Consider the following 11,747-nt stretch of genomic DNA (forward strand, 5'->3'; position numbering starts at 1 on the left):
AGTGCAGCATCAGTACCTCTTATTTGCCCCTTCTTTGGCAAATGTGTGATATTTATAGTACGCTTTTCCTACTATAAGCTATTATCTATAGTGATGAAAATCAGAAGGAAACCGTATCAAATGTATTTAGCTAAAGTCTGCTCTCTGTATGGAACCAATTAAACAAAAAGCCCCAGACAAGTACTTATGCATGTGCTTAATTTTATTCCTGTCTCCAAGACCAACTTTAGACCACATGCTTTGCCAAATCAAAATCAAAATGCAGAGTAACCCCATTGACTTCAGTGAAATAACTCGAGAGTCAGTCCCATATATTTGTCTCAATATGTGTTTCATTGGCTATAATAGGCAGAAACTATTTATGACACAAATTTCCTGGACTTTTACAGGCACAATTAGCACTCTGAAGGGCAGAAGAGAACTAGTAGGAAAAGCTAACAAGTCTAGAAACATAGATGGAGAAGTCATTAACATTTCATTTCTTCTATACATATACCCAGGCGTGCGCGCGCACACGCACAAATGACTCTCCGCTGGGAATGTACACATCTTGCAAATTTAAATTACACACTGAGAATAGGTTTGTGTTGCAATGTACAGCAAGAAATTTTCAAGTTTATAGTTGGCAAGAAATTAGCATTTACTATATAGAGAGACAACATGATGGAGTATATTTTGCTCTTTATGCTAAACCTCCATTGATTGCCATGGGAATATTCCTTGTGGAAAGGCAGTAGGAGCTGTGCCTTTAACAGTAAACAACAGTGATAGTCAGTGATGTTTCTGTCTGCACTGAAATAAAGTGCTAATAAAAAAAAAAATCTGCGTTCATATTGTTTAAAAGCCACAGTCGATAGATTTTTATTTTCCCCGCTGACTTGAACAGTAAACTTCTGTAAACAAAATCTGACATGCCTATCTTATTAAATGTAATTTAAATGAGCACTCGGAAAAAAAATAAATAGATGCCTTCGGTAAAAAGATGCAAGGGATAGAAGGGATAGGACTTGGGAAGCATCAGGCAGTACTGTTTTTCCTGTATACTTTTGGGCATGGCCCTTGAATTTTCTGTTCCTTGCTGAGTATGATGGCACCATATCCACACAGGTGAGGTGCTCGGGACAGTGTGAGGACAGGCTCATGCAAGGGATGTACCCCAGCTGGAATAGAGGTGGCATTTACTTTGAAGCCAAGTTCACCCCCAAAGTTCCCAGAAGATTTGGGAGCAGGTGGACACCTGCAGGTGTCCCGCAGAGCCCTGGTGGCAGCCGACAAAGCAGGAGAGGAGCCAGCGTGCCTCTGCCGCCCTGGGGCTCGCACCCGGGCAAACACTGGCCTGAGTGTTTGTAGGTGTGCAGCTGCAGATCCTTTTGTAAAGAGCTGCCCATAAAAATTAATCTTGAGAGTGAATAACCACAGGCTGCACGCTTTGTGTCTATCACTGCTTGCTCTGTGGATAGAAATTCCCCGGCAAGTCCATCTTGTTCCACTCACGCGAGCGGATTGCTCTTGGAGTTAATGGGATGACTGCTGTGTGCACCGGGCTGGATTTGGGCATTGCTGTGCCCAAAGTAATTTCAGAGGCAAGTGAACCCCGCAATGCACTGATCAGCTGTGCTGTGTGACACAAACCATGAAACTTTGTCCCGTGTGTGAAGCCTGGTGGTCACTAACTGGGGCTGTGAGTGGGGTGCTGCTGCTTAGAAAAATATTACTTTCTGTCACATTAGCAATATCTTTATTATTTATTTCACAGTTTTTTTTGTCTTGCTGATACATTTCTGAAGACTTTTTTTTTTTTTTTTTTTTTATAAACAATGTACAATTGAGGGGAAAAAAAGGAAGGAAAAAGGAAGATAATCCGTAAGAACAGCACCAAGGAAATGTAGAGTACTGGAATTATCAATGTTTTTTTGCACCAAGCTCAAAAATGATCTCATTCTCCTAAAATGTTTGCAGGAACATGGGCAGGTATGGTACTGGGGCTGAGATACCCATGGTGCTGTGCCCAGGCTGTGTAACATCACCCAGCAAGGGCATGGAAGTGACAGCAGGTCTCTGCACCAGAAGGGCTGGACTTGCACCAGAATTTAAAATACAGTGTTGGAAGATAAATGATAGACTTTTGGGGATGCTCAGGATGACTCCGATGGTCCCCATCCCCTTTCCCCTGCAAAGAACACCCAAGCAAGGGCTATTCATTTGGCCTCTCTTCAGAGAAGGAGGCTTTTGGCTTTGTGATTAAATCTATCTAAACTGCTCAAAGAAGAGCCTGCACTTTCATGCTAGAACAATTTGCATTAGGTTTTTGCCAAGTGATTTTTTTTTTTTTTCAGGAATGTTTTTTGCTTTATTCTGTACATGAATAGAGTCCAGGTAAAATATTTTTAATTCATTTGAGGCTGGATTAGTTATTGGAAAAAAAGAGATATATATTTTTTTCCTTGTTGTTACTTGATTTAATTAGTGCTCTGTTTTTAAAGTGGCAAGCCAAGCTTCGCCAAGTCTGGTTCTCTGACTCATGCTAACAGGGTTTTATAGCCCCACCTGCATCTAAGAGAAGGAAAAAAGCCCCAAAGCTTTATTTTTAACTCCATGAGCATACCTTGTCCATTCCATTAAAACACGTGCCCGTGCCCATGCTGGTCTGTGGGGGCTGAGCTGAAGCCCACCCGAACCTTGTGGGTCTGTTGAAGCTGCTGCAGTTTGCTAAAATACGAAATAATGCAACTTTGTATTATTAATATTCTCTTCTCTTATAGGAATTTGTCCCTTTACACCCTTCTAGCAGCTGAGTGCTGTGTGGGTGGATTGGAGGCTGCCTGCAGCGGGTGACCCCACACCTTTCCTCATGAGAAGAAGAAAAGATGCAGCTCCACGTTGCCCATGCTCACAGCTGGCCTTTGCGCTCCTGGCCCGACATTTCCATTCCCATTCCCACCTCACCCTGACCCCGAGGCAGGTCTCCTTCCTTTGGGCTCGCCAGGAGTCTCAGCCTGAGCCTTTTTTTTTTTTTTAATCCCATTGGAAAAACATCATATTTACCGCTGGTGAGGTTTTTTGCAGGACAGGTCCTGTTCTGCTGGATCTCTCCAGTTTGAAAAGGGTTTGAGTTAAAAACAAAAAGCAACCAACTTCTAAATTATGAAAAGTACCCAGGTTTTGACACTTAAAGCAAAATAGGAAAGTTTTGAAATTTTTGTGGCTTTATTCTTTGCGCTAAAACCAAGCATTTTGTGAGCTAAAAAATTACAGAATATATTTCAAAATGATCAAAATATATAATTTGCTTTAACTCTGCTCAGATTTTTTTTTTTAATTTCTTTTAATTTTTCAATTCCTTACTCTGAACAGAGACAGTGAAAACTACCGAGATGTCAAAGCCTCCCTTGGAGGAGGGAGACCTCCGTCCTCCCAGGCTCTGCACACAGCATCCCTCATGCAAGGGGTCCCTGCCTCCCCGCCACCCCCTGGCTGGGTGCCCTCCTGCCACCTCCCCTCATCCCGCCGGCCCCGATCCCGCTCTTCCCACCGCCGCTGGCATCCTCCCCACCGGTTTGGCAGAAGCGGGCCTTTCGCTGTTGATTTTTTTTTTTTCTTCCCCCCTGTCAATCAGTTCCTTTGACATCTAAATGTCAAATGACACCACATGGCATTTTTCGCTTGTGATTTAATTGCAAGCGCAAAAATGGTGGGTGCAGCGCGAGAGGGGTTTTGAGAGGATGGATCATTAGCAAATTCAATTAGCTGGCACTGGCTCTGGCTGGCATGGAGGGCTCCGGCGGCGGTGCCAGCGAGGCTGGTGCCGTGCGGTGGGGCCGCGGCGCAGCGGCAGCAATCCCAGCCTTGCTGGCTCACCTTTCCTTCCCACCAACCAGCCCGGGATGAGAGCTCCAGCAGTGAGCTTCTCCCTCCGCAGCGCTAATACTGCGAGGGTCTCTGCTGCTTCCAGGAACGATCTCCCTGCACCGGCAAATCAGCATTTCTGCTGCTGGAACATCATTCCTGGAAATGGTGCGACGTGACATGCCCTCGCTGCCTGTCTCGGTGTGAATGAGGATACAGCAAAGCTCATGTTTTCCATTGTTGAAATACTAGCATAAATCTTTCACTAATGCACTGCTGTCTTTTATTATAACAGTCACTGCGGCACAGAGAAGTACGTCAAATCTCTCCTTGTTGGTACAGTCAGTTGTTGGCATCGCCCTGACATGTTGTTTCTTCCCTTAAGATGGCTTTGTAAAGGGACTAAAATGAGTTGCTCAGCCTCTGGCAGCACCTCCGTGTGTTTTGACAAATCTGAGGCTTTAATGTTGTGCGTAAGAAGGTTCAAAGCAGGGGGGAAACCGAGTCCCGGTGATGGGTTTTGACAAAAGCCAGCCCTGCGTCAGCAGCCATGGGGCGGTGGCGAGGGACTAGGGCAGGCACATGGGATGGTGCTGGAGCATCTGTGAGCACGGACATCCTTGCTTCAGCACATGGGTGCTGGCCTGCGGGAGGCCAGGAGAAGGCACAGATGTGTTTTAGGCTGAAATCTGATGTCTGAAGGATGGCTTTGGGCTGACCTGGGAGTGCTTTGGGAGCCACCCTTCTGAGAGAGGCAAAGATGCCCTGATATGCAGGGACCTCTTGGTTCCGTGCTTCCCCGTCAGAACTGAGTGTTCTGGGTGTATTCAAAAAAAGGGCTGAGTTTGATTCTTGAGGCTGGTTAAAAAATGGTAGTACAGAGAAATAAAACCACGCTGAAGTAAGGGGTTAATGACTGGCTGCCTGAACCCCAGACCATCCTGTATCCCCCTGTCCGTGCCTTCTCCTGTATTTTTGTTTGTGGTGGTGTTGCCTCAAACAGGCTTCCTGAGTGTCTGTGTGGCCCCTTGTGACTTCAGAATGCTCCCCCAGCAGAAGAAATGACTCTTGCATGATGAAAAGCTTCCCCGTGTCTCCCAGCAGTGCAGGAGCTGGGGCTGCCCTGCTGCTGGGGCTCTCCCTGGGGCTCCTGGTGCAGGATGCTCCCAGGATGCCTGCCCCAGCCAGGACACGAGCTTTTCTCTGCTGCTTAAAAGGGCTGGGCTTAAAACTGCCTCTTTCTCTCTCTGCAACAGGCAAATTGAGCTCCTTACAGAGAAGCAAAGTGCATAGCCTAAGCCAGCTAACCCCTTGGTTCGTTTTCTCTCCAGTCTTTGTTCTTTCTGGGCAAGAAATAAAAATACTTCTCTGGTAAAAGGTTCCTCTTTGTACCTGTAAGGCCCTCCTCCTACATTCCAGATTGGGAAAAAATGCTCCTCCTGAAGGCACAGCCTCACGCTAGGTCTGGGGCATGGCTGGTCTCACAGCTCCCTGCGGGGCGGCGTGGGCAGCAGTGCCAACCGCTGCAGAGCTGAAGTCATCTCCAGCAGGAGGACAGCTCGAGTCTTGTATTTTCCTTTCTGTCTGCTTCTCGGCTTCCAAACCATGCAGTTTAGAAGTGGGTGTCCCCTCAGTGCCCTAGAGAGCTGGGTAAAGGACATACTGATGGTTTTTTGGATGGGGAAATTGAGGCAGGGCACTTGGGTGGGACAGCAGGGCTGCAAAAAGGCTCTGGGACAGGCCCAGAATTAAACTGTGTCTCAGACAAAAGTTTTTCCGCCAGGGGTACCAGGCAGCCTGATCTCTGAGCAGACGTTTCTAAGGTACCACAGCTCCTCAGGAGCACGGGCTCAGCCCCAGCCCTTTCCCAAGGCTCCCAGCAGGACAGACGTCCCCGCTTCCCGGGGCTGCTGCGGGGTGACTTTCTGATGCCCGTTGCAAAAGATTAAAAAGCGTTTGGCATCGGTGCAAATAAGCAGAAAGTGTTTGGCAAAGCTCCCTGGCATTTTTTTTTAACTTTTTTTTTTTTTTTTTTTTTTTTTTTTCCCATTCTGCACAAGATGTTTTACAGCCTTTGTGAGCCTGTGTGGATGCTTGTTTCTGGCACGTGGTGTGCTGGAGGCTGCGGGCTGTTGCTGAAGCCTCGGGAGTGCAGCTGGCCTTTAAACCCTGCTTTATAGGAAGGAAATTCTCCGGTCCCGCTGGAGAGGGGAACGAGCTTGTGACACTTGGTGGAAATAGAGCAGGTTTAGTTTGGTCGAAGGGAGAGGGCTTCCAAGGAAACACGAGATTTTTAACAGTGTTCCAAAGTCCAGGCAAGTCCAAAAACGTTCAGTCCAATAGTCTTGCTTTCCCAGGCTAATTTTATGAGGAGGCCCTAAGATGTGAATGAGGAGTGATCTTGTTCAGCCTGAAAAATAAAATTAACACCAGTGTGAAAAGGACTGAAGCCCAGAGGACAGCGAGCATCTCATTCTTTTTTTACTGAAGGATGCAAAGGCTTCACTTGGGATGTGCCTGAAGTCCATGTTGAATAATGTATTTCGTACTTGCCTATGAAAAGAAAGTCAACCAAGATCCCTCTGGATGGAGTCAAGCCCTTTTTAGTGCAATAAAGGAGAACAGGAACATTTTTTTTTTTTTCCCCTCCTCTTCCTTCTTTCTTAGGACTTTTTGCCCTGTACTAGGTCTTTTCCCCTAAAATCTGCCATGTCTGTACCTTTTAGGTAGGGAACTCCATCCCTCGCAGGTCAGCCTATCACCCTTTTTTTTCCCTTGTGGTTTCAGTGTTCAGCACCATGACAGTCCTTGCTCAAAGTTAACCAAAAACTGAACCCCACTAGCCAGGAGCAAGACAGAGCTGTACCACTGCCCTTCTTAAAACCAGTGGTCAAGTTTGTCTTTTTTTGCCAGCAAATTTGGTATTCTTTGGAGTCTGCTTGGCATGTGCCTTATATGTATTTTAGTCCCCTCCCTTCCTCTTTCTCTCTCCAGCCCTGCACACTAGCTCACCCTCAGGCTGTCAGCATCTCCAGTACAGCACTCCCAGGGTTTCAGAGGGGTTGTCAGGAGCAGCGAGTGACAAAATCTGGGGAACCTGGGTTGTGATGGATGTCTGTGGTGTTTGCCAGCAGCGGCTGCTGTAGGTAACCCAGGGCACTGATATTTGTGCCACTTAAGAGTTGATTTCCTAGGTGTGGCTGTTTAGAGCCCGGTCCTCCCTCTAAGTCAGATATTCTACAACACAACAGACTTCAGCAACTTCATTGCTATATATAAAGTTTTTTCCTCAAACCTTTTTCGAACTAAGTCCTGTCTCCTCCCTGGGAAGCATCTGCTTCCCATTGCCAAATTCTTCTGCGTTCCTGTCCCCTTGGTTGTGTTTTCTCTGAATCCTTTAAAAAATGTGCATTTTGGCTGTGCGGTCATGCCAAGGAGTGTGAGAGTTTGCACATTTCGAGCAGGGATTGGCCCGTCTCGAATTGGTGCATCCAGAGAACCTGTCACAAGTTCCTTGAAGCACTTCTGCCTTCTGTTGTGCTGGCACCGAGCTGACGGGCGCTCATTTTGCATGTCTCGGCTCTGCGCTTGGCTGCTGAGGATATTTGCAAGGCTGGATATTTCTGGTTCTACTCCACAGAAGCCTTAAATGGAGTATTTGCTGTGCCCTGCCTTACAAAAAGAAGCCTAGTAATAAAAGTTTGAAGGCTCCTGTTCAAAACCCTTATGTCAGACCTGCCTGGGTGGTGGTACGTCTCTGTTTGCTGAAGGAGTTTCTGAATTCCTTGGCTGTCACCACGCTCACTTAGCTCCCCTGCAGCTCTCCTTGCTTTACCTTACCAATGGGTTTCATAGGGCTTATTAGTGCCATTTCTTCCTATATACTGTTCAAGACATTTTTCATGTGCAGATTCAAAGATTTGAAAGTGGCTTGCAAGGGATTTCAGGCTGTCTGCAGTTCTGCAGGGCTGTGCTGGTGCCGCTCCCTATGCCCTGAACCTCTCCATAGGGCCAAGAGCACAAAGCAGGTTAGAAGCACAGAGAGTGAGCAGGTCCCTCTCTGTGAAGTGATGTCTTTGGAGCCTTGATAGCTCCATTTCTGCTCAGGCTCTGGGGACTCTTCCATCAGGTGGTGGCAGAAGGAGCCCACGCTGACCGATGAGCAAACACCAGCAGCTGCAGATCACTATCGTGCAGAGCAAGCCACATCCCTTGAGGTTACCAAACTAGAAGTGACAGCATATGGATGCAGGTCTATCACCTGTCTCATCTGTCAGTGGTGACTTAATTATCTGGCACCTGGGCTCCTCTCATTGCCCAAACAGAAATAGGAGGAAGGAATGACTGATTTAAAACCTCCTCTCTCCAAGTAGATGTTGATCTTGTGTTGCCAGATAATTTTAATGGTGTCTTCTGACCTTAAGAGGGATGAATCTAAGTTAAATATCAGGCATTTGGATCTCAGCAAAGTCCAGATTTCCAAGATGAAGAAATACAAATAGTTAGAAAGGCGACGCTGTGCCTTCTCTGGATGGCTGAACAAGTGCCATTAGCGCTTGAGCGTATTCCCAACTAGATATAAAAGGAATCAGGAGTGTTAAGGAAAAACAGAGTAAAGTGAATGCCTATTACAGCTGTCGCAATAGGAAAGTTGCAACATTTGCTTGTAGGAAAAGATGCAGAAGCACACAGAGTACCTGTTAGTGAGAGCGAAGCCAGACTTGGGCAGGATTTCAAGTGTTGCAGACACAATCCTGAAGGCTATATACAGAGCAGCGTGACTTTTCCATGATGTTGGTTAAGAAGACGTGCCATTGCAAATTTTTTTTTAAAGGCTTCTTAAATTTTCTTGGGTCTTTATGGAGTAGACACCTCTTAGGAGTGTTGAGTGCGCCAGGGGATTGGACCTAGGAAACAGAGTCCTTGGCTGCATTATAAACACGTCTCATCCCTGGGGTCCCCTTGATACAGGTCAGATTCCTAGCAGAGGATATAAAGTTCTCCAGGGAGAAATCCACCCTTGGTCCCTTAGTCCTGATTTCTTGTTTGCAGACTGTACAGTCTTGTATTTCTCCCTTTCTGTCTTTAAAATTAGGAGCTCCTCTGGGTCAGACGTAGTCTCCTCCCATGCCTATAAAACACTGGTCTTGACACAGCTGTTACACACAAAGCTAGGGGGTTTTATTCCACCAGGGATTCTGAAGTTTGGCGAAAAAATACTGCTTGAGATAGACATTAGAAATTGAAAGAGCTCATATAGAAGGATGGTCAAAGAAAACTCATTCCGGAAAAAAAGGACGGTTTCTATTCTAGTTCTTATTTTACATTTGAATGCAATGGCACAGATGGTTGACCTGAATCCCAAGGACTTCCAGGCTCCCAGGAAAGTGACTGGGTTGTTCTTGTTTCTGTGGGCTGCCAAAGCCCTGCAGCGCTTTCCAGGGAAACATTCGGTTCCCAACACTTTCTTGCCTGTGATGCTGTAAGGTCAATTTAAGCAAATGATCGTTCTGTCATGACCAACCATTTTATTGGAAAATTTCTGCTCTACTTTAGCTCTGATAATTATACAGCTTCTAAAAGTATTAACAAATAATGCTGATCTGGCTTTGTCTTATGAAGGTTTTTATCACAATTAATCTTTGCCCACTCTCCATCATTTCTTGCTTCTTGGAACACAGAGGCATTGCTATAAATAGTCTTGAGTATAAATATGGATTTCTACGTACACACACACTCAAGTGCACAAATTGATATTTTATCATATCATACTGTACTGTGTCATATAACTTAATATAGTATTGCATATCTGCAATGAGAAGACACATTTTTCTGGCCTGATTAGTCAAAGTGAAGCATCAAAGGTTAATTTCTCTCTGTCTGAAATGTGCACAAAGTTAGATCTAGCTTTACTGTGCCACGATAAACTTTGCATAGTATATCTTGCATAAAGGTAAAATACATTTTCCATGATTCAAACCTTTGTGGATCGGTGCTGTGCTAAGGGCAATTAGATTTAACATCCCTGGAAGCTCCAAAGGCATTTTAAAGGACTTGCTCTTTTGTTCCAGCTCTAGTGCTCAGAGAGACTGAGACATTTTTGGAATGGGTTTTGATGGACTTATATGAAAATTTATATGACTAAGAATTGGATTTGTTCCTCTGGAATATTATGGATTATTTTTATGTTGGAATTACATAAGTGTGCAGAGCTGCATGCAGTTGGCTTAACGTAGTTAAAAATATATCTTTTGATTTCCATTTGGAAAGGTAGCTGGATTTTTCCAGCTTCCCCTCTCAGTGATGACTTTATGGTGTGTATGGGTTACAAAATATAGGAAACTCTGAAATGCGTAGTAAAATCAAGGGATTGAAAATGGATCAATATTTGATTATATATTTGAGAAGGCGAATGTTGATGCATGTCCTTTTCCACTCCTGATTCTGAACAGCATTGAAATCCCTTACAAATGAGACTTATTTCAGAGAGTCCACCTGGAAGTAAACGAGGAAAGGAGTGGGCAGTGGTGTGGAAGAAGAAAGCTCCAGGAGCTGGGGCAAAGGCCCACCTGTGCTTGTCCTCCTTGCGCTCTGCAGCTCATTTGCCTCTGATGCAGTAGAAGCCACAAAGATGACTTGGAAAGAAACCTGCTCCAGGGAGCAATTGGAGAGCACAACCTGTAACAACTGTTATCAGTGACCTTACCAAAAGAAATGCCATATCTCTCTGTTTCTGAATTCTTTACTTGTCACTGTCTGTATACAGTAAAGTCTGCTGGACACTGTACTAGCCAAAATCATTATTTGGAGAGAGATTTTTCCAGCTACATTTTTTAAGGAAAATTCTCTTGAAATCCAGGGCAAGCTCTTCTATTCCAAAAGAGAACAGATCAGAAAACCTGGGCCTTTCATTTTAAATGATTGTCTCTGTTATTCAATGCCAACTTTCAGCACATTTTCTTTGTCCTCAAAGACGTGGTACAACATCCCCAAAGTTTTTAGGATCTGAAACAGGGGGTCTGTGGGCAGCTCTGCTGTTTCCTGAGCAGGCGCGTCTGTGTGTGCAATGACTGTACCAAGCGGTAAGGCGTATTGACACTTTGAGGAAATGAACGATACAAATACACCGAAATAAAGATGAAGAAAGGTCTTCCTGTATATTAGTTTCACACTTGTTATTTAGCTAGAACAAGTACAGCATAAAACTGAGGAACTAGCAGGATGCTTCTATCAGGTTTTTGAATGTTGTGTAAGTCACCACATTTTACAGCATGAAGCAGAAACTCTACTTTGTTCTGCTGCTTCTTTCCCTATCCTGTGTGTTTTCTAAAATGGACATGTCACTTTGGCTGTATAATCTTATCATATTTAGATTTGATTTAAATCCTGTCTTTTCTCAGCTGTGCTTGCTAATGGAATCACTCATGCTTTTTATACAGTTGATCTAATAATATTTTCTTCACTGCTCTCTGGCATTATTTTCTACTTCATAGAAATCATGGCAAAACTGGCCATATAAATTGAGTCTGCATCTTAATGATATTGATGGTGATTTTCCTGTGCACTTGTACAAGGTATAGTTTTTTTTTTTCTTTCTCTTTTACCATGGTCATTTTAATATACTTTGGCACGAGGACATGACTGACTGTTTCAGTTGCAAGGTTCTCTGACAAGGAAGCAGGCTTCTCCAATATTACTTTGTCACTTAAACTGCTTTGCTCAGGCAGGCCATCAACAGAGTGTCTATGAGAGATATGTTATTTTATTTATTTTATTTTATTCAGGATACTCGTGTGGCCTGTGAACTGGTTAGAAGTCTACAGTATTCTGAAATCCAAGGTCTGTGGTGGCTCTCCACAGGAAAGCCCTACAAAATGGTAACTGTGGCTTTCAACACTTTC

This window comes from Aythya fuligula, chromosome 10 (genome assembly GCF_009819795.1).
Source record: "Aythya fuligula isolate bAytFul2 chromosome 10, bAytFul2.pri, whole genome shotgun sequence".
In the NCBI taxonomy this organism is placed as follows: Eukaryota; Metazoa; Chordata; class Aves; order Anseriformes; family Anatidae; genus Aythya; species Aythya fuligula.